General features: G+C 32.1%; 1 non-coding gene across 1 annotated transcript; it reads right to left on the minus strand.

The window, feature by feature from the left end:
• Positions 1–3,257: 3,257 nt before the first annotated feature.
• Positions 3,258–3,442, minus strand: LOC120365875 (U2 spliceosomal RNA). The gene has a single exon (XR_005580711.1). It is a non-coding gene; the product is annotated as a U2 spliceosomal RNA (small nuclear RNA).
• Between the last annotated feature and the right edge of the window lie 5,132 nt (positions 3,443–8,574).

Raw genomic sequence — 8,574 nt, forward strand, 5'->3', positions numbered from 1 at the left:
CTAGAGGAAAGAAAATGTTATTAAGAATATCATAAAGAAAAGAAAATATTCATTAACTGGAAGTGGATCATAATAAAGATCTTTATCCTTGTCATCTTCACACTGAGTAGGCTAAGGAGAAGGAGGAATACCTGTTGGTCTTTCTACCTTAAGGAAGACAGAGGCAAAAAAAAACTTGTGAGTATAAGTTGACCTGCACAGTTCAAACACATACTGTTCAAGGGTCAACTATAAATGGCAGTTATGTTACTAAATCAGGTTTGAAATATCAGTCATTATTAGTGACATCAACTGTGTCACATCCAGTGTACCCCAATGTCTTATATTCGGTGTACCCCAAAATTCAGTCTAAATCAGGTTTGAAATATTAGTCATTATTACTGACATCAGCTGTTTTATATCCAGTGTATTCAGTATACCTCAAGTCTTATATCCAGTGTATTCCAAAATTCAGTCCAATTTATGCATTTAAGCCCAATCTTGTGATTATGCTAAGATTGGTGTCTGATTATAATTGAATAAATTATTAATAAAGCAATCATTCTATTTCTTTGCTGGTTGAAATATTCATATTTCATACAATATATTTAATTAAACTTTTAAATATTTTACTTGCAAAACTGGAAGGAACAATGTAGGAAAAATATTGACAAATTAAATTTCCTTTTGCTAAAGTTTTACCAAAAGTGAATGTTTAGAAGAAATGCAATATCAAACAAATGTGGTAGAGGTCAAAGTATCTTTTCTCACTCAGTAAATGAATATGGAAGAAAGACTTCAGAGAGTATTTTTAAATTGACAAATATTAAAATGTTACCATTGTGATAATGAATAAACAATAAATTCTCTAGACTAAAAAAGACATGTGATAGTATTTTTATGAGAATCCTCTAATTGTTCCAGAGATGCTCCCTGAGACGGATTCCTTGGTGTGCCAACAGAGAGCAAAGCCTGGGGTAACTTTGAAATTTAATAAGCAAGAGGCCACTAGCATGAGACCGTCTCCCATATTTTGAGTTCCTAAGTACCAAAATGCAATCTAACTTCGGGTTATAACAAATGGCTACATCTTGGTCATCACAGTTGGGCTTCAGCCTTTCAAAGGCAGCCCACTCTTCACAGCATGTCCAACTTAGGCAAACATCTGGCTGTAGCCAATCAGGTGATTTCCCTACTTCACATCTGTGTTCTTCCTGTGAAATGAAAGTTGATTGCTCACTCTGATAGGTAGAGCTCTTGGAACTTCTAGTTCTGAGTGCTACCTAATTTATAAATTGTTCTAAGCTCAAATAAACTACCAAATTTCATTTGCATTAGTTTTTTTTTTTTTTAAACAAAACACCAGATTAAGTTCAAGCAATTTAGCATTAACTGAAAGGGACCAGTTATATCACAGCTATTTCTACATCAATAACATTTTATATATCCATGAGAAATCCCATACCTATGAGACAAAAGGTTGAAGGAATAAAGAGAATTAGAGCAATATTTTATGTTGATGGAACTTAACATTTTGAAATTTCACTTGGTTTGGAAAGGACACTAGAAATCAAAAACAAGTACTTTCACTGTTTATTTTAATTATTACTTACCTTTTTAAGAGATAAACTGTTATACCTTAAATGGACCATGCCACTTTAATGCTTTCCTTAGGAAATCTCCTAAGCTGGCCAACATGGTGAAACTCCGTCTCTACTAAAAATAAAGCAGTCAGTCAGGTATGATGGCAGATGCCTGTAACCCCATTGAACCCAGGAGGTGGAGGTTGCAGTGAGCAGAGATATCGCACCACTGCACTCCAGCCTGGGCAACAGAGTGAGACTCAGTCTCAAAAAAAGAAAAAAAAAAAAAAAGAATCAGAGGTGGAACTGTTGAGGAAGTACTTGTTGAAAAGTTAGTTTGTATTGTTGTCAGGATCCAGACCTTATAGAAATTTCTATAAGGGAACTCCTGAACTCAATTGATCCTCCTGCCTCAGCCTCCCAAAGTGCTGTGATTGCAAGTGTGAGCCACTGTGCCTGGCTGTGATTCTTAAATTCAACATTCCAGCCAAACTTTAATTACAATTTTCAAGCACCACATTCATCTCACCTCCAGATCTTGGCATTTTTTTCTCATTATCTTGTAGTATTCTTTGTCTGGTTAATAATCATGTACCCCTCGTGTCCAAGTTTCTAGGTCATTACCCGTAGAAAAAAATACTTAGTGACTCATAAAATCTGTTAGTTGATCTAGTTTACCCATTTCCTATATTTATCTCTATCATAGGCTATTAGCTCTTGGCCGTAAATCTCTTTATGTGCCAGGTTTCACAAATATTATGTAACTATAATGAATGCTGAGACTGGCTTAATGCTGTCTCTCTAGGGTGGCACAATACTTGGTACATAGTTGGAAATTGATTAATACATTTTGGACGAATGGTAGATTTATCAATGTGCCTTACACAACTATCAACACCTTTTTTATGTGAACTTCTTGAGTTTCAACATAAGACTTCTAGGAAACTTTCTCTAACTTCCTTTGGTGTTTGACCACATAAAGAGAGGACATGTGATTACAAACACATGAATGCATCTTTTAATATTTGACCAAAAGCGAACCTTGAACTTATTTAAAAAACTTTAGGAATTACGTAGTTTCATTTTCTTAGGGGAAGAAACTAAGCAACAATATATATATATGTATCATTAATAATTGACAGATCAAATATAAAAGCTCATCCTCAAGTCCAGGTTTGTTGACCTCAACATTTTCAGAGAATATTGACCTATTTATTTAATAACAACAAGATTATATAAAGTGAAAATTTCTCAATTCTTGTTTCAATCGGTTCAGTTGCTATACCATAACCTAATTTACAAGCCTCCCAGAGTGCTGGTATTATAGGCATGAGCCACCACGCCTGGCCTGCTTTGCATGTGTTTCAGTTTGATCAGGGTAAAGAAGAGTAAGGTAGTAGACTCTCCAAGAATTGCCTCGTGTGTGAATGCAGTTGTGTGCTGATAGCTACAGTAATCACCCTAATTTTATTGGCCAGTTTTCCTGCTCTTAATAGAGAATCTCAAGCCATTTACTCAATTCCTATTCTAAAAGTTTTCAAGGAGTATTCTCCATGGGATCACAAATACCTCCACTCCAGTTAGTCATGTTCAGTGTTTCAGCTGCTCTTGTTACATGTTTTAGCTTTCATGTGGATTTGCTAATCCTCCTGCTGTCATCAGTTTCTTAAAAATTTAGCCCATGCTCCAACTGTAATTACTTTCTTTGTGGAAGTAGTTTCCACCTGTAACTACTACATAGAGTTAATCTAATTTATATAACAAATTCTACTTGCTACAATCAGTGAGATAAATAAATTGAAATAAGTTGAACAAAATAAAGATTAGACTGATCAGAACAGGTATTACAGTTAATCTTAGCCAAAAGGCCAAAAAGCAATTAAGTAAGGATTATATAAAAATAATGCCAGTGCAATGAATCGAGCTCAACTGTGGAATCACAGACTCTGAGTCTGTATCCTCAAACTTTCAGCTTTTTCACTGTGTGATTCTGGGCAATTAACTTTATCTGTCTCTGCCTCAGTTTTCTGACTGGTGGAATAGAAATAAAAATTCCCTCATAGCCTTGTTACTTCCCTCATACCCTTGGTATTAGACTTAAACCAGTTAATATTTCTAAAATGCCTAAAACAGTACCCATTATACAGCATTTTAAAAATTTGTGCTTTTTTAATTGGCTTTAAATGGACATCTGTAAAAATAGTCACATAAGACTGCAAATTAACATTCTACAAAATAACTATAAACATGTTGTGACAAAATAATTCTGTATTAAAATTGATATAGGCAATAGCATCTTAGCTCTAGTAAGTGCCTTTTTTCTGTAAATTTATTACATATTTGAATAACATAATACTGCAAATCATCAAGCAGGGATACAGTATGCATTGTTTCCCAGTTTATCTGTGAAACCCTCTTTTTCATAAAGATTTTATTAAGATCTTTCATAACTTATGTACCTAAATTTTCATAAGATCACAGATGGGGAATTTTGCCTTAAAAATATTGTGTCAATAAGGAATATTTCTGCATTATGCACTACTATATGCAAGATTTATAAATTATCATTATGAAATTTTTGCTGATGTGGTGGCTCATGCTTTAATCCCAGCACTTTGGGTGGTGGAGGCAGGCAGATCACGAGGTCAGGAGATCAAGACCATCCTGGCCATGGTGAAACCCCATCTCTACTAAAATTAAAAAAAAATAAAAAATAAAAACTTAGTAGGGCATTGTGGCACCCACCTGTAGTCCCAGCTACTCAGAAGGCTGAGGCAGGGGAATCGCTTGAACCTGGGAAAGAGGGGTTGCAGTGAGCCGAGATCATGTCACCACACTCCAGCCTGGTGACAGAGCAAGACTCTGTCTGAAACATAAAAAGAAAAGAAAAGAAAAAAGAAAATTTAGCTGTTTAATTGCAATGTCTCCAAAACAGTATACAAGGGATGAATAATGTGCTTACAATTATTAGAAAAAATAAGTATAGATCAGAAATGCCATTTATCACTTTCAACACTGAAAATTATTGAACTACGTATTCTCAAAATATGAAATAGTCTGGTTTTCCAGATGTGTAGAATACACCAATGGAAATTAATTAGAGGTAAATGAAATTCAGCTAGTATTCAAACCAGTTCAATTCTGCTTGCTTTTATGTCATCTTTAGAAAAACGGTTGGCTATAGCCTTTGAAATAATTTATAAGTAAATTTAGTCCACATTTAATCACAGTTTAATAATCTTTACATTATTAAATGTTAAATAGATATTATCATATTTTGGTTTGAAGATAGTTAAAATTTTTTTTCTGATCTTAGGCAGATAAAAAAACATACATTTATATTGGTATTATTCAACAATAAAAGCATATTTTAATTTCTACATATGTTCATTTACCAGCATTTAATATTATACATTATAATTATAAAATGCATAGTGTAAAAAAATGGAAACTAAATTATTTGCATATCTAATATGTATTTTATTGGTATTTTAAACTAAAATGTTCTATTTTTGTGTTTGTCATTGCATTTGAGAAAATAGTTTATCTAACAAACTTACACATGTGATATACAGTATAGTTCCTAAAGTTAAAAAAACTAACACATAAATATGTATTTATGAGTGCCTATATGTGTATATTTGTACGTATTTACACAAAAGCTCTTAGAGCATTGTATAATAGTTTTGTTTGATCTTTACAAATAAGATGCATACATGGCATTTTTAAAGCATTTTTATTTTTAATATAAACATTCAAAATTCATCAACTCAATGAGAATTCTATATCATATTAGGTATATGATAATAATTTTGTTAACTATTTTTGGTCACAATTTAACTATTGCTGTAAATAATTGAGTAGTAAATAGTATTTAATTGTGGATTTGCATAGGCAGAAAGTATAGTTAATCAGTTACAACCTAAGAGTTTCACTATGGGAACCAATTATTCAAACATTATAAACAGTAAATACTCAGATTATATATTTGAGTTTTGTGTTTTCATTTGGAAAAGATAGGATTACATAAAACATTAAGCAGAAACGAGCTCTTTTTGTTCAAACATTCTATGAATACATTATTACACTTCCCTTTTGCTGCGCTTTGCCACACTTCTCCATGCTTTATTTCATGCTCTGTCTTATGGTTGAAAGGAAGAGCCCATATGGTTGATTTTTATATTTTAAATATAAAAGCCATGTTCTAGTTGGTACATAGTCCTCTATCATCATTATTTACAGCAACCTCAGTTGTTTTGATTACATTTTCCTCATTGTTTCCTTCTAATGAATTGTATTCATTCTACTTTGCTGATAATTCAACCTCTATTTATTCTGAAAATGTTAATGATATTATTAAGAGCTCATGTCCAAGACCTCTCTATCTCTCAATTTGCGTATACTTCTTAGGAAAAACTATCCTCTTTTGTGAATTTGTGGCTTACTGAATATCTGGCTCATAATGCACACATACAACTCAAAAACTTTTCAAATCACCTCCCTGACATTTCAAGCACATTACATGTGAAATAGACTAATATTTTGCCAAATATTTTCTCCTCCTCTAAACAACTGACATGAAAATAAATGTTTAAAAGCTCTAGACTCATCTTGACTGGACTCAAACATATTCCTTATTTTTGTATTTTCAGTAAGCCACCAAATTGTATCATTATCTCCCAAATATCTCTCCCATCCCTATATTTTGTTTCCTTCCTGCGGTCTTCAGCAGTCTTGCTCCCCTCCACTCAGTTCTTGAGACAGAATTATGTGTTTTTAAAATGTGAAGTAAATTGTTATTCTTCTTAAAGTCATCTAATGATGTCTCCTTACCTATAAAGCTTGAGGATTTTACCATAACTTGTACAATAACTCATCAATAATTCTATTATATATCATGTTCCAGACTCTTCGGAACTATTTTGGCACATAACTCTGTAGTATATCTAGAATTTTACATGCACACAAAACTGTAAATCTACTTCTCCATGTCTCTCTTGACCTGCATTAATCCTCTAGTTTCTGTGCTGTAGGACTAAGAATGCTTCTCTTGGAAGTAGATTAGGAAGGAAGAGTTATTAAAACTGGCCTAGCTGAGCTTGAAATCCTATACACATAAAGAATACTGTAAATGCTTTATGCTTTATGCATGTTTACGTTTTCTTCATGAGGCATTTAGCATATGGAGGAGAAAATGAAGAAAATTGGTGCTTGAATTGGTTTAGTACATCCAAAAGATTTAGCATATATATCCAGTAAAAGCTAAACCATAATGTTCTCCCAGTTTATCCAGAGTGAAATAAACCTCTAACAAAAAGACAAATATTTGATGATTTTACTTAGTTATGAAATTTAAAGAGTTACTCTCATAAAAGTGGAAAATATAATAATACTGTTTACAAGAGGATTGGGAGGTTATGAGAATGAGGGATATGGTGAGAGCTTGGCCAATGTGTACCAAGCTATTATTAGACAGGATAAATATGTTTTGTTGTACTGTTATGCAGTGGAATGACTAAGAGTTAACAATAATGTATTGTGTATTTCAAATACCTGGAAGAGTGGCTTATGTTCTCATCACAAATAAATGATAAATATTTAAGGTGATACACACAAATTGATCATTACACTATGCATGCATGGATTATAATAACAGGTTTACTCCATAAATATGCAAAATTATTATGTACCAATCATAAATTTGAAAAACCATAATAATTATTAAAGCATTATCTTCTAAGTTTCAGATATCATTATCTTTAAAAATGAGGAATGTCATGTCAGATTATTATTTTTTCTTTGTTATTCTATCTAATAGCTTAACAAATCCAATTTCTGGTGAGTTACTGTTTTCTAAAATATGAACCTAAAAATAACCTAAAATAAAGATGATTTTTAGTGTTAACAAATTGGCTGTCAGTAGAATCAATTGATTAGAATATATATAGAGAGAGAGTGAAATGAAATCTGTGATTCCAAGATGGCTTTTTTAGTTGTCACTGTCATAATGTGATTTTTTTAAAATATCAATTAGATGAAAACACTGTAATTTTTCTAAAGTTTATAATTTTAAATTTTTTTAAATTTTTATGAGTACATAGCAGATGTATACATCTCTGGTGTGGTACAAGGGATATTTTGATACAGGTATGCAGTGTGAAATAAATATATCATAGAGAATAAGGTATCCATCCCTTCAAACATTTATCCTTTGAGGTACAAACAATCCAATTTCATTCTTTAAGTGATCTTAAAATGTACATCCAAGTTATTATTGACCACAGTTACCCTGTTGTACTATCAAATAATAGGTCTTATTCATTCTTTTTACATTTTTTTGTGCCCATTACCCATCCCCACCTCCCCACCCTCAGGCTTCTACTACTCTACCCAGACTCTGGAAACCTTATTTCTACTTTCTATATCCATGAGTTCAGTTGTTTTGATTTTTAGATTCCACAAACAAGTGAGAACATGCAATGTTTATCTTTCTGTGCCTGGCTTATTTCACTTAACATAATGATCTCAAGTTCCATTTATTTTATTACAAAAGATGGGATCTTATTGATAACAGTTACAAAAAAAATTATGGAGCATTATAACTTCAGCTGATATATTAGCCTCTTTTTTGACATTAAAACAGGTGACTCCAACTCTCTTCATTTTAAATTAGAACATAAAAGTTACATTTGTCTCCACTTTGCAAGGTATTTTAACTCTCCAGCAGAGAGACGGATAAGATGTGATTTTATGTAATTTTGGTTATTGTATTCTAATTTGAATTTACAGTTCAAAATCACATTTAAAAATCTCTCTCATTTTTTAGTCAAATAAAATTATAGAATTTTAGGTCATGAAAACAATTGTTATTTTTACCTAGATTTCCAGATCACCAGTTGATAACATTTCAAATTTAGTGAGTACATAGTCTTTGGTTTGGTGAGAATGTAGCTTTCAGACTACAGATTCTAAAACATTTACATTTAGATTCAATTCCTATTTGGTTTCCATC

The sequence above is a fragment of the Saimiri boliviensis genome, chromosome 16, assembly GCF_048565385.1.
Source record: "Saimiri boliviensis isolate mSaiBol1 chromosome 16, mSaiBol1.pri, whole genome shotgun sequence".
NCBI classification, from domain to species: Eukaryota; Metazoa; Chordata; class Mammalia; order Primates; family Cebidae; genus Saimiri; species Saimiri boliviensis.